Below are 22,051 nucleotides of genomic sequence, written 5' to 3' on the forward strand. Positions count from 1 at the left end.
TTCCCAGCAGATGGTGCCTCTGAGCTTGGAGAGCGGCTGGCAGGGCCTGGGACGCTGCCCGCGCTGCCCTGCCGCACCTGCAGCCGCTCTGCAGCCAGCGCTCGGTGCCCGCGAGGCATCCGGGAGCTTAAAATTGCTGCCTTCCCCTGGACTAGCCCTTATACCCGCTTCTGCCACGACTACGTGCCGCTACTTATCCCCTGCAATCGGTGCTCTGCTCGGATCAGATACCTTCAAAAATGTCGCGGCGAGAGTGTATTTTTAAGGCTCGGTTTAAACAGTGATAAACCGGGGCAAAGCCTGGGGAGATGGGGTGGGCTCGAGGTTGCGCTGGTGCAAATACATCTTGAATCCTTTCTGCAGCCTGCCCCTCGGATCTGGATATATTCAGGAATATATCTGACTCTGGTATATTCCTAAAGAAAAGCCACCCAGAGTGCTGCCGGCTCTGGAGGTAACAGGGAATAACCGTCACAGCGCACACACACAGACGAAGCCACACGGGTAAATGACACTATGGGAATAAATCTAGAGGATTTCGCTTTGCAAAGGAATAAAAAGGGCTTTTAGAGAGCAGCAGCAGCGTCGCACAGCAGCACCGGAGCACGGCACGGCCATCGCGCGTGGGGAGGGCGGACGCACGCCTAATCCACAGCCGAGGAGCCTGGCTGCTGTGCGATTCCCTCCGCTTTCCGAACGGCTCCAAAGAGCGAGAACGAAGCCTAGGAGAGAACGGGGACAGCCGCCGGCACAGAGGAGCAAAAACGCGCGTTTCTGCTCTGCTCACAGCGAGCCCCTTCGTCGCGGCAGGTTCCCAGCGTCCTCCCCGCGCGGAGACGGAGGCTCTGCCCTCCGGAGACCCCCGCCTCACTCGGCGCTCGTGCCCGGGCTGCCGGGACCCCGAGATGCCGCCCGAGATGGCGTAAAGCGCCCTGTTGTTCAGCCTTCGTCTCCTGCGAGGTTCAGGCAGGACCTGACCTAGAAACACGCTCGCTCTTTCCGCATGCGGCATCCTTCGCGTTTTAATCCTCTGGAAGCGGAGCTGCCCAAGCTCCTGCCGAAGGCTTTGCATCCACCCCAGCAGGCACCTCCCAGGGGAAGTCCTGCGAGGGCTTCTCGGACGGGGAAGCGTCCAACCGCCGCCTACACGTATTCCTAGCGGGATCAGAGGCTTCGAGTCCTCGCTGCTGTTCCCGCAGCTGCTCGCGTTTCTGCTCCACCGCAGACGCGCAGCTGACGCTCGCCGGAGATGCTGCCCGCGGAACGGGAGGCCACAGGCTCCAGGGCCCGGCTGGCGGCCGCGCCGTCACCAACCTGGACCTCGGGCTGCAATACGAGCCTGGGGACGCATCCCAACACCTGCTCTCCCCTGGCCACTCGGGTAATTTATTTAAGTCATGAGGAGGGATGAAATTTTAGCCTCCGCGGCTACGTCCGCGGCGCTCGCGAGCCGCGGCCGTGGGGCAGCAGGGAGCACGGCGCGTTCGCCGCGCGTGGGCTCCCCGTCGCCCACCCCCAGTGCCCGGGCCCCGGCTGTCACCCTGCTCTGGACGGCCCCCTCCTGTCCTCCCTGGGGACAGCCGGGGGCTCGCACGGCATCATGCTGTCACCGAGGCTGGGGACAGCCAACGGCCACCCACTGGGGCCTCCGAACGCCCGGTGGGCACAGCCCACGGCATCCAGGCGCACAGCTCCCTGGCTCAGAGCTGGAGCACTGGGACAACTGGGAGTCAGGGCATGGGGAGGACTGGGAGCCAGGGCACTGGGGAGGACTGGGAGTCAGGGTACTGGGAGGACTGGGAGCCAAGGCACTGGGAGGACTGGGAGTCAGGGCACTGGAGAGGACTGGGAGCACTGGGAGCTGGGGCATTGGGAGGCATGGGAGTCAGGTCACTGGGAGGACTGGGAGCTGGAGCACTGGGAGCACTGGGACCTCGGCGCCCGAACTCCCCCGCGCACCGCGCTTGCACCAGGGCGACTGGGGCAGCTTGCGACTGCTGAGCAGGGACGAGGTGGGCGGTGCTGAGCCCCGGGGCCGCATCCTCCCGGAGCCCGGAGCCCGCTGCACTCCGAGCGGAGCCGCCCAGGCTGACAGCAGCACCCAAAGCTGCTGCTCCGACGCCCGGGGGGAAGAACCTGCCCCCCTCGAGACGCAGCCCCCCGGCAGCCACCGGAGCCACAAACGCCCGCCGCAGGTTTGCTTTGCCTCCGGGGACCTGGTAGCCCCTGACACTGCTCCGGCGGGATTCCCGCCTGCGGAAGCGGCGCTGTGCGGCACAAACAGAGCAAAACCTGCCGGATGGTTTTTCCCTGGCTTTTGGAGCAAGAATCGGTTTTGACTGTGTCCGTGTGGTTGTAAAGCCGAGAGCCTGAGCTGTCACTAATTTGGCCAGTCCAAGCGACCCCCGAATTACCTCTGAATGAGCCCAAACGGGCCAGGATCAATACCCCGGAGCAACGCCCACGCCGGGGCTGCTGCCGGAGAAGAGATGCTGGAGGCAAAATCCGAGGGGATGCGTTAGAGTAACAGCCACATCCGAGGGAGAAAAGCCAGAGGGGGGAGCCGCGCACGGGGCAGCCGTGCAGCCCGGCGTCCCCGTCCCGTCCCGTCCCCGCCGGCTATATTTAAAATTCCTCCGCGTGCAGCCGGCCGGCAAGAGCACGTGGCTGGCGTTCCCCGGCCGACCTCCGGCGCCGACCTTGCCGGGTGCCCTCGCGCCCGGCCGCCCGCGCGTCCCCGGGCGAACCCCGGCGCTGAGCAGCGGGGACCGGGATGGGGTGGGGGGGGTCAAGGCAAATTCACCCTCTCGGCGGGGGAAAAGCGGAGCCGCCCCGGCCGGCGGAGAGGCGACGCTTCGGGGCGCCCGGCGCCTCCCCGGATGGAGCCCGGATGGCGGCACCGTGCCACCGGCCGGCGGCTATTTTTAGGCGGCTCGTTGCAGCGCGCAGCCATACAAGGAGCAGTCGGCCGGCCCGGAGCTAGCGCGTCCCCGGGGTGCCGCGTGGCCGGGGGCAGTGGCGGTGGCGGATCGTCACCTCGCCTCGGCGCGGGCGCCCCGGGGCCCCGCTCTTCCCGAGCCGCCCTCCGGCACCCGGATTAGCACCCGGCGAGGCGCGGCGGCCGTTCCCGGCGCGTGACGACCAGCATGGAAATAGCTCGTCCCGGAGCGTCGCCCGGCCGGGCGCCGGGGGCAGGACGAACCGCCCCGCCGGGGACGCGGGGACGCGCAGCGTGTCCCATCCCGTCCCCACCGGCCACCCCGCTCCTGGTCCGGCCCTGGCACCCATGCGGAGCCCAGCGTGGCCAGGGATCACGCACCTCCGCATTCGTTTCCACGGGCGGAAGGAGCTTCCAGGAGGCGCTGAGCTGGCAGCGCCCTGGGCTGGGCACCGCCACTGGGGATGGCCACCGGGATGCACCCCATGGCCACCAGGGACAGCCACTGCGAATGGCCACCAGGATGCACCCCATGGCCACCAGGGACGGCCACTGCGGATGCACCCCACGGCTACCAGGGATGGACCCCATGGCTACACGGGGACGGCCACCAGGACGTACCCCATGGCCACCAGGGATGGCCACCAGGGATGCACCCCATGGCCACCAGGATGCACCCCGTGGCCACCAGCGACGGCCACTGCAGATGCACCCCACGGCTACCAGGGATGGACCCCATGGCCACCCGGGGATGGCCACCAGGGACGCATCCCATAGCCACCTGGGCATGCACCCCACGGCCACCCGGGGATCACCCCCCGACAGCCACCAGGGATCACCCCATGGCCACCAAGGGACAGCCCCACAACCACCCGGGGACGCACCCCACGGCCACCCAGGGGTGACCCCACAGCCACCTGAGACACACACCCCATGGCCACTCAGGGATGGCCCCATGGCCCCCCGGGCACAGCCACCCAGGGGTCACCCCCATGGCCACCCAGGGGTGACCCCATGGCCACTGAAGGATACACCCCGCGGTCACCACGGGGCAGCCCCACAACCACTTGGGGATGCACCCCACGGCCACCTGAGACACACACCCCATGGCCACCCAGGCACGGCCACCCAGGGGTCACCCCCATGGCCACCCAGGGGTGACCCCATGGTCACCCTGGGCCAGCCCCACAGTCACCTGGGCATGCACCCCATGGCCACCAAGGGGCAGCCCCACAACCACCCGGGGACGCATCCCACGGCCGCCTGAGACACACACCCCAGGGCCACCGGGGATCACCCCATGGCCACCTGGGCATGCACTCCACAGCCACCCAGGGACAGCCCCATGGCCACCCAGGATCACCGCACGGCCACCTGTGCATGCACCCCACAGCCACCTGTGCATGCACCCCACGGCCACCCAGTGACAGCGCCATGGCCACCCAAGGACGCACCCCAGGGCCACCCAGGATCACCCCACAGCCACCCGTGCATGCACCCCACGGCCACCCAGGGACAGCACCACGGCCACCCGAGGACGCACCCCAGGGCCACCCGGCACGACCCCCAGGCCGCCGCGGGACGCAGCGCAGCCCCCCGCAGCCCCCCGGGGCCGGGACCCCGCTGCGGGGCAGCTCCAGCAGGGGCCCGGCGCGGGCGGGCTGAGGCCGCCCCGCTCGTGACACCCGCGGCCGGGCCCCCCCCCCCCCCCCGCGGCGGCGGCGGCACTCACCGGCGCAGAGGGTCGAGGGGCGCCGGTGTCGGGGCGCGCTCGGTCCCGCGGCCGCGGGGCGCCGGGGCCCCGCCGCTGCCCGCCGGCATCTCGCGGCGCCCTGGGGCTGCGCGGGCACCGAGCACCGGGCACCGGGCACCGAGCACCGGGCACCGCCGCCGCCGCCCCGCCGCCCGCCCCGGGCTCGTCACCGCGGGGGCCGGACGGGAGCCCCCGCCCCCCCCCCCCCCGCCCCCGGCCCGGCAGCTGCGGGCCCGCCCCGGGGGCGCGGGAGGCACCGGGGGGCGTCGGGGGGGGTTAACCGAGGTGACACCGCGGGGTGCCGTCGGGGGGGTGGCACTGGGGGGGGGGGGGTCCCATGGAGGAGTGTCACTGCGGGGGGTCCCGTCGGGAGGTGACACCGCGGGGTGCCGTCGGGGGGGGTGGCACTGGGGGGGGGGGTCCCGTTGTGGGGGGGGCCTTCGGGGTCCCGTGGAGGAGTGTCGCTGCGGGGTATCCCGTCGGGAGGTGACACTGGGGGGTCCCGTCGGGGGGTGGCACTGGGGGGGGGGGGTCCCAACAAGGGGTGCCATCGGGATGCCATCGGGGGGGGGGAACCACTGGGGTGCGGGTGCCCCGGGGGTGCTCTGGGGGGGGCGAACGGGGGCTGGGGGGGGGGGCCCGGGCCCTGGTGGGCGCAGCCATCGCTGCTCCCCCCCCCCCTCCCGAGGTGCCCCGTGGTGCAGGGCCGGGTGCCCCCCCCCCCGTGTCCCCCCCCCTCCCCGCGAGCCACGCGCCCGGCACGTGACTCCCCTCCCCGCCCCTCCCCCCCAGCGCCCCCTGGCGCGGGCGCGTGGCCCGGCGCCCCCGGGGAATCCCCCCCTCCCTCCCCCGTGTATTTACATGAACCCGCCAATCAGCGGGACTGTAGCAGCACGCCCCCGCAGCGGGGCGGGCTGCGTGTGATGCCTCTTCCCATTGGGGGGTACGCCCGCCAATCAGAATCTGGGCGAAAAGGAGGGGGGGGGGGTGTCCGTGGTTATTTACATAGCGCCGGGCCACGCCCACCCCGCCGCAATCCCGCCCCCGAGTTCGGCCGGTCTTACCCCACGTGGGAGACGCGTGAGTCTAACCAATCAGAAACCTCAAGACTAACCAATCACTAGGTTCTCGTCACCTCTCATCCTTCTCATAGGCTAGAAGGTGAATCCAGATCTCCAATCCTATGGTTGCAGAGGTGAGAGTCTAGGTGGGTGGGGTTGGAAGCTGGAGTGGCGGGTAAGCGGGGCAATAGCGAAAGGCGTGGCGAGCTCTTGTGACCAGTCAGATTGCGCGTGGAGAGCGGGGGGGCGGGGCGGCCCGCAGAGCTGGCCAATGGGACTAAAGCGTCTGTTGGCCGTCTCTAACATGCTAACGAAGAGAAGGAGGGGGGTAGGCGGGGCTGACGCGGGGCGGGGCGCGCGGCGCTGGCCAGTGGGGAGAGCGGGCGAAGCGAGCGGGGCGCGGCTGCCAGCGGGCGGCGGCCAATGAGGCGGCGGCGGGGGCGGGGCCGGCGGCGCGAGGGGCGCGGGCAGGTTGGCGCGGGGAACAGGGGACGGGGACGGGGAGGGGGGGGGTCTGGTGACGGTGGTGACGGAGCGGACGGAGGGCGCCCGCGCGGAGCAGGACCGGCGCGGACCGGCCCACGGCAGGTAGGTGCTGGGGGGGGGAGGGGCGCCCGCGCGGCGCCCCCTCAGCGCGGGGGCCGCCACCCCTCCCCCCTCCCCCCCCCCCCCCCCCCGCGCGCCCAACCGTCGCTCGCCGCTGAGGTGCGACACGGCGGCGGCGGGGCCGCGCCGGTGGCGGAGCGCCGAGCAACGTCCCCCCCCCCCCACCTCCATCCCCGCCGTCCCCGCAGCGCAGCCCGCTGCCTCGCCGCAGCTTCAGCACGACTTTTAGCTATATAAAAAAAAAAAAAAAACCTCGCCGGCCTGGCGCTGCCCGCCGCGTTTTTAAAACGTGCCCCGCACGACCGGGCTCCGGCGGCAAAGTTGCTGCAAGTTGGTGTGTCTGGTCGGGGTGGTTTCGCTGCTGGCGGCTCCGCCCGGGCAGCCTCTCCCCGCGGAGGGCACCTCGCAGCTGGGGTTCTGCCGTGTGCTTCAGCTGGCGCTGGTCAGCGAGGAGAAAACAAATTTATTTTTCCCCTCCTCTAATGCTGCGGCACAGGACGACGCTCAGGTTTGCAGCCCGCAAAGGAGGATGATGAGCTCTCGCCGGCCTCCTCCAGTGCACGGGACCGAGCCTCGGAGGCGCTGCCGCCACGCAGCAGCCGTGTATCACACAAAAACATCCTCCGGCAGGTTTTCCCAGAGCCGTCCCTGTGGGACAGGACGGGACAGGACGGGACGGGACCGGTTCTGCTGCGAGGAGCCGCGCTGTGCAGGGCCCGGCCGCGATCTCACGCTCAGCCTAAGAAACTCGTGTCGAGGGCGGCTGTGTCCTCCCCTGGCAGGAGGAGAGGGTGATTCCTCCTGCGCCGGGGAAGCACGGGGCCGCTCTCCAAATTGAAAGGTGCCGCGGCCTCCTGGGGAAAGCTAATTGCCTTCCGAGGCAGCCATTTGCCTTCAGGGAAGGCTCTGGATTTTCTGCCCTGGCAGGCCTCCACGCGGGGAGTTAGCGTGTTTATTGGGATGCTGTCAGTTGGTATTATCGGCTCCAGATATCGCCCACTCCTCTGCCGGCTCGGTGGAATTCCTCGCCGTCGCGAACGCCTTGTTTGCAGCCGAATTGCTCTGGCCTCCTTTCCCGAGCCAACGTGCCGCTCGTCTGGGAGAGTTTCTGTGAGCTGGGGTGTGCTCCCAAGGGAGGAGGCACAGGGATAAATACAGCTCGGGTCTAGGTTTTCATCGGGTTACCAGAGAGCAGCCGCTGTGTTTTGCGTGTCTCCCTGCTGCTTACAGAGAGCTTTCTTTCCAGGGACACGCAGAGACCAAACAAAGCTGGAAAGAATCTGCTCCAGGAAGTGCAGGATTTCAGGGGGCAAGGCCGTTGGAAGAACTGTCTTGGGGAAGATCAAGTTAGTATTTAGGACAGTAGGGATGCAGGGTGTGTAACCCTGTGCTTTGGTTAGAGAGGCTGCCAGAAGTGCATCTCAGCAGGTTTTACTAAACGGGTGTTGAAGGCTCGGGGTCCGTGCAGGACTCCATCTCACCCCACAGCGCCGCTTGTCTATTCACGTGGGTGCTCTTCCATTGCTTTGCGTGTATTTCTCCACGCTGGTCTGTGCCTTGCTGCTTCTTCTCTTTTGTCCCCACAGCAGCTCTGCTGGATGCTCAGTCTTCCTCAGAAACAAACCTTTTAAAACAAAACAAATCTCTCTCCAGGCAGTTTGGATGCCCTCTCCGTGAGGAGAGCGTGCCGTTCGCGCTGCGGGATGTGCTGACCTGCGGGTAATGCTTTTGGCAGATTCATGGGGCTGCAGTCGAGGTGGGGAAGGGGGATATCCGTTCGTGCTTGCCCGAGCCTGTTTTGCCCCGTGAGTCTCTGCATTTACGCAGCGTGGTGAGCACGGCCTGATTTCTGCTCATCTACAGCACTTCCAAAACACCGAGTGAGGATGCAGATAGATAGATCTCGCCGTGCAGTCGTTAATGCTGGAAGGAAGTCTGAGCTCTGAGGTACAATGTGGTATCTTCACTGGCCACAGCAACTGAAAGCTGGGTTTTTTTTCAACTTTACTTAAAAAATTAATCCAGCCTGTGCTGCAAAGACTCTTGGTGCGTTGCAGGGGTAGGTTTGTATTGCGAAAAGGGCGCCCTCTCCAGCCCGAGCGGTTCTGCTTCCCCCGGCCGTGTTTACGGCGGATGGGACGAGGCACCTGCCATTCTGCCCCTGCGCAGGCTCCGCGCTGCTGAGCTGTTCTTGGCTCACACACGTGCGATATTTCATTACACGCTGGCTCTTCAGGTTTCACCCTAACATGCAGTGACAAGTCATATATTGTTACGAGAACGTCGCAGCCAGGTAGGAAAATTTCTTTCTCTGTCTGACGCTGTGACTACTCGGTGGGATGGCGTGTTAAACGCTGTATTGCTTTGGAGCACATCTGATTCAGATCCTTGTTCCTGTGTTAGTCATGAACGGAGAGGCTGTAGTAAACGCTGTGTGAAATCTTTACCTGTGTTTATTCAGTTCCTAATAGCTTGAAACAAAAATGGATATGAAAATCTTGGGTCAAAAATCTCCATGTTTTCTTTCAGTGCAAAGAAGTCTCCAGTTTTTCCCTCTGAAGAACTTGCAGGTGGTAAACTAAGTGGATAGTCATTTTTCAATTTGAGTAGTAAGGAGCCAGACATGCATGCACATTATACATAAAATACACACACATGCTTGGAGACTTCTGCTCTGCTCACTTGAGACAGGCAGAAAGCTCCAGTCACATGCAGGTGCAATGAGAGGTAAACGAGCAGTGTATCCTGTCACAAATACTCCTTCAGCAGAAGCTGGGTCCCGATGTCCTCGTGCAAACTTGTAAGCTTTTGTTCTGAAAATGAATGACCAAGGAAGGGAAACAAGCTTGTTCCCCTCCCTTGAAGTGTGAATTTATTTTTTCCTATCTAAGGAGCAGCCTTTGGCATAGCATGTTGGAGAGATGTCTGTGCTCAGAGTGGCCTCTTTCCCTTCTGCGAAGAATAAATCAGCGAGGCGGAGCTGGAACACGCAGCGAGGCTGGAGAGGGCTGTTACTGAAAAACATTGATGTGGAGTTGCACTTTGCTGCTCCCTCTGAGATTGAATTCCTGAAGTGCTTTGAGTCCAGCTGATGCTTTGTCTCAGTTATTTGCTGGGCTCTAAAATGTCCCACATTGAGCCAAACCCTCTCCCCTCACCCCAGAACTGCCCTACGCTTCGGAAGGACCAGGACTCAAATGGCCCTGATGCGACCGTCCTCTCTCTCGGTCCGTCTTTGAGAGTAAAACTTTTCTGCGAGTGTCAAGTAACGTCTATGTGAAAAAGACCTAACTGCAGGCCCAGCCTCCTGCTGCAGCGCCTGCGGAGGAGGAAGGCATTCCCTGCCACACGTGTGCGTGGGCTGGGAAAGGTGCCTGCCCAGGAAAAACCCACCGGAGAGGCATCTTTCTGTGCCAGAAGTACGTGACACTGGTTTCTCTCTCTCCTGATACAGAAGGTATTTTGAGATATCAAGCTCTTCTTAGAGTCCAGAAGGTTAGTAAGATTCTCTTGTTTTCTTGATCTTTCAAGCAAAAATTGTTAAGGTGTATGGAAATCAGTAGCGCCATCCCAGTTCTTGAGAGCAGCATGTGGAAAACCTCTTCATGTCCGAGGGAAGGACATATAAAATGATAATCTCAAACTCTTTTTCCAGCCAGCTGCTATGAACTGACCACAGGATTCAGTAAAGCGATATCCTTGGCTGTTCACCTCTGGATCATCCATCTGCAGCCAGACTAGGCTGGTGACAACAGTGCCATTCCTGGCGCGATTTTTATTTATTTATTTTAAATCTTGCGGTGAGAGAGCTCGCTCAGGTTGTAAACGGGTTTATCAGCGGCAGGAGCAGTAAGCTGCAGCACCCCGGGGACCAGGCGCTGCACCTGTGCAAGGACAGCATCAGGCTCTGGAGCTGTCATCGCGTCGGCCCTTCTACCGGCGGCGTTAATTTGATTCAAACTGGTGTTGTCAGTGGATGAAATCTGGGCTGCTGAAATCCAGCCTCCCCCAGCCAGGCCGGGGCGTCTGTCCAATACGCGCTTTTGTCTGGCGTTGACAGGGGACGTTTCGTCAAGTAGGCAGTTTCTGGAGCACTTAGAGAATGGTACTGGAGAGCAGGCAGCTGCGGCAGCCTTACTGTAATGCGTGCGCTTTTGCGGAAGGCAGAAACAAGGATGAGCACGGTCCAGGTGCTAGGATGCAAACTGGAGACCCTTGAAATACGGGTTTGATTACCACATCTGCCTTAGACCTCTCGTGCGATGTGGGGCAAATCTGGCTTTGCTGTGCTTCAGTTCCACATCTGTACTTTGAAAAAAAAATCACGCATTTGACTTCAGAATAGGAGCGAAGGCGGAGGCGGTGAATATGCAGGCGCAGCACCCTGATGCAAGCTGTGTGTGGACTTACTCTGCTGGCTCTAAACACGCTCGGTGACCGCAGCTTAGTCTGTGTCATCTCGCAGCTGCATTAAGCTACCTTGCATTTGGCGGGGTTAAAGGCATGCGTACATGCAGTTTTTTCAGAGTTCACCATGGAAATGTTTGCGCAAAAAGAGCCTGGATGCGCCTCTGTGGGAAGTTTGCATACTGATTTGGTTCACGTGAGCTTGCTTTAACGGCCATGTCATCTGGCTTCAGGGCCCTGCCGCAGCCGCGCCTGGGAGTGCGGAGACTCGTAGTGGTCGCGTTAACGTCGCTGGATATTCGTGCAGGAGGAGTGACTTTTCCCAATTAGAGAAACCAGTAGGGTGGACTCCCCAGTGAGGTGTCATGCCTCCGTATGGAAAAAGTGCTTTCATTTGAGGCCTCTGTCATAAATATAGGTAAAACTCTGCTCCTGGAAATCTGAAGAACAGTGGCCAAGCGTTTAGTGCACTTCTCTCGTTTCACCTGGTCTTCGTTTCCAAGCATTTCTACCGCACAGATAAAAGCACCATGTCTTCTTTCTGTTTGCTCAGTTCTTCTTTTTGCCCCTCTTCTGATGGGCAGAGGAGCGTCCCCGTGTGCAGGGAACTCCGTCTTCAGGCTTTGCCCTGTGGACGCGCTTGTGTGGGAAAGATGCAATTTTTAAGGAGCATCTCTGGGCCCTGTCAAGGAGGCAGGTGACTTGTCTTCCTAGAGCTGCGGTGGCCGCTGCTGCCTGGGTACCGACTTCTGTGGTGAAAGTTGCTTCGTGACGGATGCTCTCTTTGACGTCTTTAAAATTTCTATTGTCGGTTCCCTTAAAGAAGCTGCAGAAGTACTGTGTCCCGTGGGCGAATGCGCCGCGCTGGGTGGCCGTCTTTCTGCTACCCTGTATTGCAGCATTAATCCTGGTAAGCAGCAGGACCCGTTTGCGAGCTGCCAAGTGCAGAGAGTATCTTCTTTGCTTGAGATTAAAACTAGCTAAATGAAGAACGGTGTTTAGGATGAGTTTGAAATTAGGTTTCTGAGCGTTTTTGGACACAACACAAGAGTGGTTTAGATGTTTGTGATACAGATATGTGATGCTTTTAAAATGACATAGGGATCTGACTGCCCTTCATTTTGCCTCTGAGTAAACTGGGGATTTTTCTTGTACATACGGATTAAGAGTGGAGGACGAGATTATCCCCCAGATTGGCGATTGAAATAGGATGCATTTCCTCGGCGACTGAGATGAAAAGGGAAAGCTCCGCATCTGTTGAGGAGTGTAAGCAGTGACCAGCAGCGCCCATGCATAGCACAGCAAGTGCAAGAAGGGAATATTAATTATACCTCTCACAGAAAAAATTAGAAGTCCAGACCAACGTGGCACAGAAGTATTAGAGGTCTAGACTAAACTGGAAGACTTTTAAAATTTTCTAATTAAAGAGGGGGGAAAGAAGCGAGGGAATGGTGTGTGACTCCTGAAGGTCTGCAGCAGCTCGCCAGCTCAGCGCTTCGGCGTTGTTGGGAGGGAATAAAACCTGAAGTGCAAGTATAATAGGAAGGAGATGCCTGGGGAAAAATACTTGAAAGAGTTCGGGGTGGTGATAGGCTGTGGGCTGGGCCTGAGCTGCATTGCAGTGCAGCAGAAAAAAATAAACACGGGAACTCTGGGTTCCCCAGTGAATCACAGCTCAAAGCTGAGAACCGATAACTCATCTGGGTGGAAGCCCAACAAGAGAGTGCCTGAAGCAGGGCATCTGGCAAAGCACAAGGGTGCTGGAAAAATCTACACAGCTGGGAGATAAGAAGTGTAACTGGGGACTCTCAAATGCAAAGGCCTTATCCGTAAGCAAAGATTAGAGCAATTTATCTTTACAGCCTGCTGTATTAGAAAAGGTGTGTGTGCAGGTGGTGAGGAAGAGAAATGTGCAGAAAGGAGAGAGATTCTTTTTAGGGGGGCTAAAATAGATCAACCTGAGGTTTGTGGTCTACTCGTAATGAGTCTAAAACATACGTGTACAAACTGCCTACGTGAATTTGCTGTCTGTACTCTTTTTGTGAAATTGGAGGAATCTGATCTCTTAGGAAATGAGGCTGATAAACTCCCCTTTTCCTGTTGCCACTTTAGAGAGTTTGAGGGGCAGCCCACGATAGTTTCCACCCCTCTTCTTCCCTCCTTGCCCAAGTGCTGCATGAGTACGGATTAGTTCAGTGTGCTGGATTTCTGTTAAGGTCAAGATTATGTGAATATGGGGTGAAATGTTAGGGCCTGTTAGCACCTGGTCTCCAAACATGCATACTATCGGTGATGCTGCTTTGAAAAAAGTGGTTTTGTGTAAGCTTGACTTTTCTGAATGGGCCTGAGGGATAATCAGATGGCCTCTGATCTTCTCCATTCAGGTTAAAGACCTGTCATGAGGTTGTGCGTGGAATAGATTCCTGGAGAAGGTCAGGGCTTTTGTACGACTTGAGAGTTTTAAACTGGTTCTCGTGTGCTCCAGCTTGCTTTTTTGTGTGCAAAATGTTCCTGCGCTAGTTGAGAGGAAAAATAATGGATTCCTTTTCATAAACACTTTACAAGCTGAAATTTGAGCATTGTTAAACCCAAAGCGAGTTATCCAGCTGGGATGATATCTGCTATCCAGCAGAAAATTGGGAATGCAGCAGTAACCTCTCCTCCTTCCCTCCTGTGCCAGCCCTTGCAAATTGAGGCTTACTCCTGAGTGAGCACAGGGCAGGCATGAAGGAAAGGAGCTATAAAAGTGTACCACGAAATAAGGGCTGATTTTTCTGAGGACTGGGTTGTTATGGGTGGGTTTCTTGGTAAATGATCAGCTAGTCTGCAAACACCATGATTCCCAAGGCTATTTATAGAGCTCTGAGCTGGGAACCCTAGCCCGGGCAGCCTCTTCTATCGCATAACCCCTGACATTCTCTGCTGAAAGGCCCCAGACCAAAGTTTTGGCTCTCCCCAAGACTAGTTTGTGGAGGGTAAGGAGGACCATATGTCCTTCGCCTTGAGCCAAATGCACAGCTGTACTCAATTCTCCTGTCTAGTGCTGACTTGTTAACTCTTTGGGGGTGAAGGGGGAGGAATATGACTAATGCCGTACTTAGTGTAAGAAACAGAAGCTTTCGCAGGGGGCAGGAACAAACCCAAAGTGGGATTCATGAGGGGGATTTGCCTTTCATGAGTTTCACAGTCTTGCTTTGACTAACACTGTTTGTTTTGCCATGTGTTATCCTACTGAATTAGGTAAGGAAATGGTTTAATGGGTTGCCTGGAAAGAGTGGATAACCATATGTGGAATTCTGTGGTATCCGAGTGTGTTATCCAGATATTAATAACTCTCCATGTCTTAGGCTGCTCCGTCTTCGCAGTTTGAAGCATTCCTGTGTGTACCCGTCGCCACCAGGAAGGCTGCTTTCCGACCACAGTTTGATCTCAACATCAACTGACTTTTGTCTTCCTCCCTTTCCACTTGAATGGCTTTGGAGGCGATCCGCTGACCGGCACGACGCTGCCACACGGCTTGCGCAGCGGCACCTTTCTGCCGTTTCCTCTGCGTGTGGGTCACCCACTGGCCAATTTTTGCTTCTAGGATCAGCTTCCTTCTCCGTCGCTCCAGCCGCATCGTTCTGTTATCTCCTTCTCTGCATCAGGCTGTGACTTGCTCGTTTGTGCTTGCTGTCCTCTCGCACGTAATCCTCTACCTTAGCCTTGTCTGCCTGCGTGTCAGCTGCCCCCTTTATACTCTACTGCGGTTCTGCCCTGTATATGGTGCCTCCCCGCCTCCTACGGAGCTGATCCAGGAAGCCTCTGTCCTCCCATCGAACGTCTTAATGCTGTGAAGCCGGCTTGAGGGGTGAGGATAACTTGCACTTGCTCTGCTTTGTAATTCCAAAGTGAGAGAGCTGCAATTGTGTGGGAGGAGTTAGACGCTGCTTCTTATCCCCCTTGCAGCCCACTTCTCATCTGTCGCTTGTCTGAGACTGTGTGCTTTGAGGCAAAGACAATGCTGCTCACGCAGCAGAGCTGGGTGGTGGTTGGGGTGGTTGCACCAGCGCCGTACGCGCCGAATCGGACCGGAGCTCCAAAGCACGTTGACAGGCGACTTTGTAGCCCTGTCAGGCACAAAGAGGTGTTCGGAGCGCAGTAGCTATGACCGAGCTGATGGAGTTGTCTTCTGCTGCCAGAGGGATCAGATGACCTTGGAGCTGGTGCGGAGAGGTGGGAGGCAAAGGGAGCAGGCCTGCTCCCTGGCAGCCCCGAGCCGTGTGACATCCAGCGTTAACGGTGGCACCGCTCTCGAGTAAGCGCGCGACGGTGATTCTCTGGGGAATCAGAGGCAAGATCAAGGCTCGCAGTGGCCAAGCCAGCAGTAAAATCCAGATACAGCTAGCTGAAAACTCTCCTTTCTTTAAGCGGGAGTGCAGAGCTCCCCTCAAATTCTTCACATGCTTTACCTCATAATGCTCAGTTTAACGTGTTTGAGCAGAAGCTTTAGTGTCACGTGATGGGAGAAAGGGGACAGGTGGGAAATACCTGGCTACTTGTCTGTTCCCGGAGCTGGCCCCAGCTCTGCAGCAGTGGGACTGATTGCTTTCATGTGCTGCCGTCGTGTCTTGGACTAGAATTTCTAAGGTCTTTAAAAGCAAATGAGATTTTTCAAGGTACATGTCATTTGTATTCGTTTTCCTGAGTTTGCTTTAATATGGCTGTTACAGTTTCAAAGACACAAGTTTAAAACAAACAAATAAAAAGATGTGGTTCGAGTTAAAAAGAAGAGGGGGAGTGAACATGGGAAGGAAAATGAAAGAAATAAGCTCCAAAAAATGTAGCGGGAGATGTGATGCTTGGATCTCAACTCACGGAACTTTAAATACAAGAGTGGCCGTTGAGATGCTTTTTAATTTCCATAACTGCCCGATTAAAACGGGAAATGTAAGACAGCTGTTAGAGCTCAGGTTGTTTTCCTGAACTGTGCTTCCTGCTGCTCACCTTTGACTTGATTTCAGATCCCAAATGCTGAAATATGAATATGGCTGTGCATTATCCGCCAAAGGGCTTGATCCTCTTTTCTCACGTGTGCTGGGCAGGAACATTTGCACGCGGCTCTCTTTCCTCTGGTCTTTCCAGCACACTCGCTATGGCCATGAGTGGATTCACTCGGGTTCAGGTTACGTTTTTATGGAGTTCCAATACTCACTACTTTGAATACCAAATAAAGCTCACGGCCCCGCAGGGAACCGCAGCAGAGCTCGAATGTGAAGGTCTGTGCTCAATAGCCAGCCTTGTGTCTGGACCACAGCGCTGTCGTTTTCGCTGCTTACAGGAAACAGTCCTTGAAGTTCACTGCAGCAAATCCTCAAATCTCCTCTGCCCTCTAGTTCTGTCTGCAGATTGGAATGATCTTTTTGCTCCCACTCTTTGTAGCATTAAGCTCACAAGAGCGCTGGATGGTGGAGTCCTGACCACGCTTAAATCTCTGGGTGCAAAACAACAGGTGATTACAGATCCAAAACTGCCTTGTGCCAGGGACTGTGGTGTCTGGTGTGAGGTGGTAGGTGCCTCTGTCCAGTTCCTCTCTCTGAAGGCGTATACCTCCAGTTCTCCTGCCATCTGCAGTCTCTGGCTGGGGACTGACTGTGGCTAAGAGCATTTTATATGGGATAGGACTTGGACGGCGTTCCCGTCCCCGACACGTCTGCTCCTGCTGTTAGCAGGTGGATTTTGCTGATGGCGCGTTTTATTTCTGGATGTGCTCGAGTCAGCCTGCGGTTCTGCTGACAGCCAGCGGTAGCACAGAAGCTAAAGGACACAACCACATAGAAACAAGGATGCTTCCTCGAAAAAAGTTCGTCACCTTTAGATGTCGGTGGAGTTGAGACGGTGGTATTGCATTAGCATCTTACTGCACTAGCAGAGTGTGGTTTGATTGCCCTCCCTTGTCTAGATTACTTAATTTGTATCAGCGACTGTTTCAAAGCTAATGGACCCGGTTTGCTGCTTAGGGCTTTAGAGCTCCTGGTTCTTGCTGGAGACCCTGAGTCGGGCTCCCGCCAGGGCTGCATTAACAGTGGGGTGTGAAGTAGCTCTTCAGCGTAACTCCCTGTTCAGCTGGGACTAAGCTCGCTCGCTTTCACTCATTGGACTTCATACGGCTGCGTGGGCACAGCGTGTCTCTGGCCCGGTACTGTCTGGTGAAAGGCCTGCTTGGTCTTTGGTTGCAGATCAGTCTCTGCAGATGCTCCGTGTGTTGTTCCCTCGCGTGCTGAACTTCGGTACTGGAGTCCTGAAAACCGTGATCTGTCAGACGTTTCCAGCGTGTCCTTTGGATGGGGAGGAAGGTGGGGTGAGAGGCGGAGGGTTTTGTACAACTCTACAGCCCTGTGCTGGACCCCAAAGAGCGGGACTCAGCCTGGGCCAACGAAAGGGAGACAGGCAAAACCAGCTTACCTGATGACCGATGCTGAAGATGAGGTGGTGATCTGAAGGTCACTGGGTTACCAGATAAGCTCTTCCCCCCTCCACGCTCCCTCCAGGTAATCTCAAGAGATACAGGGATCAGGTTGTTCTCCTCTGTTTCTGCAGGATGTGACGCAGTGAGGTCAGGGAGCAGGAAAGACGGACGTATTTATATCTCAACAGTACCTGAAGGCCTCAAAAAGAAAAAGCAGTCCAAGAAAGCAGGAGCATGTGTTATTCTTCCATTGATTTTCTTTTTTTTTTTTTTTTTTCCTCCCAAATAACCTGTTCTGAACAGATAGTTACACATGAATGAAAGCAGCTGCTCGGATGCAAACATAGCAGCCAGCTGGATTGGCCTAGCCACGCTGAAAACTGCACAAATCAGGATTACCTAGTGATTCCAGCTGGGATTGGGTTCCGCAGCATCTTTAACCTTTAAATATTGTAAAGGTTTGGGCTGTTTCTGGTGGACCCGTTGCTGCATTCAAGCAGCAGTGACGATAACTGTAGAAATGCTTTGGTCCTGTTGTAGTCCGATAGGGTGAAAATGCCTCTGCTGTGTAGATCACGTGGAAGCACATCGCTGCCGTTCGGAGGGCTGGTTACGTCAGGATTTCCAAAGGCTCTCTGGTTACTGGCCTGAAGTCTGCACACATTCTGCTCGTCATTAGAAGATGAAATATTTAATGCATGGAGCCTGGCAGATGCCTCTGCGGAATGATAAACAAATGCTCTAATCTGCTGCATGTGGTTTATGAGCTCTGTGCTTTGAATCACTCCAGTAAGAGGATTGGAGGTACCGTCCCTTCGCTCAAATACCAAATGGGGCCAGAATTTCTATTTCCCTTTGTATGTTGTCCAGTACCTTTCCCGAAAGAAAACTAACGTGCCAGGCCTCTCTTCCAGTTCCAGGCAAGTACTGGAACATTAAGAAACCCTGGAAATGTTTATAAAGACCAGCATGGACCTCCCGGGCTAATTTCCTGCCTTGCAGGCCACCACAGTGCGTAATTCCTTGGATTTACCATGCTCCATCTTAGAACGGTGCTTCTGCATGGCTGCAGCTCTCAGAAGGTAGTTTATATGCTCTAGACATGTTTCTTTGAGATCGCAGGCCCCAGGTTCAAGACTACTTCTCTATTGACTTCATTTTCCAGCATGAGATGAAAGGGAAAACAAGTCTAAGAAGTCTTCATCCTGAGAAGACTTTTTTTTTTAAATGGAGAATCATGGCTTGGAGCAGTACGTTTGCTGTACAGTGTCTCAGAGATGTATCAAAATTGCCCAAACTCTGTGTATATTTGGTAGAGTGTCAACAGACTCGTGGTTACAGTGCTGCTCCGGCGACTCAGATAAATAACATGCGGACCAAAATATACATTGAGCCTGGCTTAGAAAGACTGGAAAACATAATCTTGGAAGGTGTTCTTCCCGGCCGAAAATGCAGTTTGCATGCCTCTAAATCGCTGCCTGCTAGGAGCGAAGGTGAATGGTCTGCTTTGTCCTCGCCGCGCCTGCGAGGGGGAGGGAAAGGAGAGCGGGGTCTGCTCGGGATGAGGAGCCGAGCTGGGGACGGATCCGGAGCAGTGGCAAGGCAAACCCGCGGAGACGTGGCCCCGCGGCTCCTAGCTCAGGCCTCTGCGGTACGAGCACGGGGGCAAGCGCAAAACGCAGCGGAGGAAAATAAGTGCTTCTGCTCTGCTCCTGCGAGAGACTGTTGATACGTTCAGAACATGAGCAGATAAGGGAAAACCATGACCTTGAGTCCTTCAGACCTAGCAGTGAAAAATGTGAGATAACACACTTCACTTGTTTCCTTCTTGTTTTGGCTGCCGAGGCAGTAAATCAAACGGGTCCCTTCGGTGCCGTTGCTCTGTGGTTGCCCACCCCTCCTCTCGGTCGCGTTCTGCGCGCTGCCTGGTCTGCAGACCGCCGCTCAGGTACGCGCTGGCCCTCGTGTAGTACCGGACTAGTAAATCATGGGAGACTTGGTGTTCGTCCTGAGTGCCGAGGCGCGTTTTATAATCCTGAATGCACTGTTCGGGCTGTGAACACCTCTGTTTCCTACGGTAATGGCAACACTTGAAACCTCTTTGTGCTCAAGGCGACCGAGATTTAAACCAGTGTTACTGAAAAGTAGCATTCTGTGTAATAAGCGCTTTCGCCCAAGTTGTTGCCGGCGGATCTGATTTCCGCTCGTTTTTTTCTGAAAGGCTGAGGGCGAAGCAGCCATGTGGCAGAGCAGCAGATTTGCAGGTGAACATCTTGAGTCGTCGGCGGTGAGTCACTTCCCTGGCAGGCGCCTGCCTCGGCTGGATGTGCAGCAGTGACACGTCTGAATGGCAGCCGAGCCCCGCAGAGGAGCGACTGCCCGTTCTCCTTGACGGCTCCCGACTGAAGGTCTCAAGAAACCACCGAACGCTGCGCTTCCTAATAAAGCCCAGAGGTTGTGCTGCCTTCTGCCAGAACCGAGTCTCGCCCGCCATGCTGCTGAGCAGAGGCCGGGAGCCCGTGTGATCCGGAGCGCGGCAGCGGAGGGGGTGAAAGGACTCCCGTTTCAGCCGCTCAAAACTACGAAATACCGCGGCGCTGTGGGTGTCCGTGTTTAATGACAGTGTGGACAAGTCCTCCTGATGTGGCTGCTCTGAAATGTCCGTGTCTGAAAATAAGCTGCTGTATGCCAGGATGCCACGCGCGTGGCTCTATTCTCGCTTTCGGCAGAGGTGAAACGGGAGAGTCCCGGCGCTGGGGGGGTCGGTAACGGCACCGCTGCCTGTTCGTGGTGGCCGCTCTGGACTCCCCTTTTGCTTGGGACCGTTTTGAAAGCACTGGCCAGGATCCTGTCAGGCAGTAGCAGAGGAGGCTTTAACTCCACACCAGGAGCCTGGAACGTTTCACACCCTGGAAGCTTTGAGACAGCTTAATTTAAACAAAAGCCTTGCGAATCCTTCCGTATGAAAATGTATATAATAACCATAGCAGAAAAAACTTCCGTGGTGAAACTGGAGGACTCGGCACGTAGTTAGAGGGGGGGAAAACTGGGCTTTGGACCTCTGCGTATTTTGGATTATGGGTTTAAGACCAATCAGAATGGGGGGGGGGAATTGAACTCTTTGTTACGGAGTAAATAAGGGGTATTGAGCATAAAATTGAGGTAGGGACTCTTCCTGTGCTCCAGTTTTGGTGAGAGGAACATTTGTTCACACCGCCCCAGCTCGAGCCGATCGGTGCCACGTTGTTCCGGAGGGGCTGGTGGTGGTGGGGTGGCAAGGCATTTCGGCTGGCCGCCCGCTCCGTGCCCCCCGGTGCCGAGGGGTGAGGGTGTGCGTGAGCGGTGCCAGCAGCTTGGCTGCTCTCCAGGCCGTCCTGTCTCTTCATAGCTCTTGATCTGCCTCTTTAGGAAGCTGTTGAAGCTGAAACGTGAAAGCTGAGCCAGGGTAGCTTTAGCACAGTCCTCCGGTGCTTTCTGCCCCGCACCGGCTGTCGGGGTTGGGCGCGCTGGATCCCTTGGGTTCGTTTCTAATCCTTAGAACCAGAAATGGGCAGGAGGGCTGGGACACTGAAGCCTCTATTCAGTAGGGGTGGGAAAACTGCCCGGAGTGAACTGGATTTTAACGTGCTGACGACGTTCATAGTTACTGCACTGTTAAGATCTATTTATGCTGAGAGCTGTTGCCTTCACTTCTTCCCTGTCCTCCTGAAAAACCTGTCCTACCGATGGTAACAGTGATGCAAGTCCTGTGTTTCTGCTGCAGCGTTATAAACCTAGAAGGGAAATTAAACCTAAGTTGTCTTTTCATGTGGCCGCGGAGAGCTGTCTCATCGTTCACCAAATGACGGTGTGCCGTTTCGGTACCTCTGGTCTGAGGGTGTAAATATGGTGATATGAAGTGAGGCCAAGAAACTTTTTAGTCTTGGCCTGACAGTGTTTGTCATTGGAAGAGGGTTCCCAAATTCTGCAGGAAATTCAGGCTCAGGAGACGTTTCATTTCAGCTATTTGATCCTTCTAGCCCTGGAGCCAGACGAAGCGATACTCTCCGAACTGTTGCCTTGAAACTGTAGTCCTTGGGAGCTCGCGGCACCAAAGCTTTGTGGTCGCTGGGAAAATGCTGCGTAAAGAGCAGGCTGAACCTGGGGCTCGCCTCTGGTGGGAGGTCTGCGAGGAGAACGCGTGGGAGAATGGGGATTTCTTCTCCTCCCCTTCTGATTCTTATTTATAACTGGCACGTCCACGTTGCCCGTATGTGGCCAGCAGGATCTTGGGTCTCTCTTTCGGAAGAAACGACCTGTTGAATCCTGTGCAGAGACCTCCTTTCTCCTGCGTGCCTGCCAGCTACCAACACGAAGCCGTCCTCCGCAGCGAAGCGCTCCCCGCTCTCGCCGAGGCTCCTTGCGGCTTGCCCGCACCGAAGGGCGAGCGGGAACGCCGTCCTCCCCGCCAGGCGGGTCACCTTGCGCAACGGCTGTCGCCTTGCTGTCAGCTCCGTCGTCGCCTTTGGGGCAGGCCCGAGGGCTGCGGCGCAGCGCGGCGAGGGGAGGAAAGGAGAGCGAGGGCAAAAGCCGTGCGCGAGAGGCAGGGACAGCCTGCGCGCTCCGCGGGGTGCAGTCCTGCAGAGGCGGCAACCGGCTGTCTCTCGCGCTGGCTACGGCTCTTTGCTTTTCTCCGCAGATCCAAGTTTTTGCTGCGCCTTGGAGCTCTTTGGTGTCTCTCCACTGTTTACCTCATCGAGGGCGCAGTATTTTTCCACACTCGCGCTGTAGACGGTTCACGTTTCCTGCCAGCTTGAGCGCACGCTCGGCAGGGTCTCTGCCTTGCTCTCCAGCCCGGC

The 22,051-nt window shown here is 57.2% G+C and overlaps 1 protein-coding gene across 1 annotated transcript in view; it reads left to right on the forward strand.

Annotated features, from left to right (window-relative positions):
• Window positions 1-6,269: 6,269 nt before the first annotated feature.
• PAIP2B (poly(A) binding protein interacting protein 2B) overlaps window positions 6,270-22,051 on the forward strand; it is a 29,639-nt gene continuing 13,857 nt past the window's right edge. Inside the window, exon 1 of the mRNA XM_067298416.1 lies at window positions 6,270-6,340. The gene's annotated coding sequence lies outside the window, so the exon portion shown is untranslated. The remainder of the gene's footprint in view (window positions 6,341-22,051) is intronic.

This window comes from Apteryx mantelli, chromosome 5 (genome assembly GCF_036417845.1).
Source record: "Apteryx mantelli isolate bAptMan1 chromosome 5, bAptMan1.hap1, whole genome shotgun sequence".
NCBI lineage: Eukaryota > Metazoa > Chordata > Aves > Apterygiformes > Apterygidae > Apteryx > Apteryx mantelli.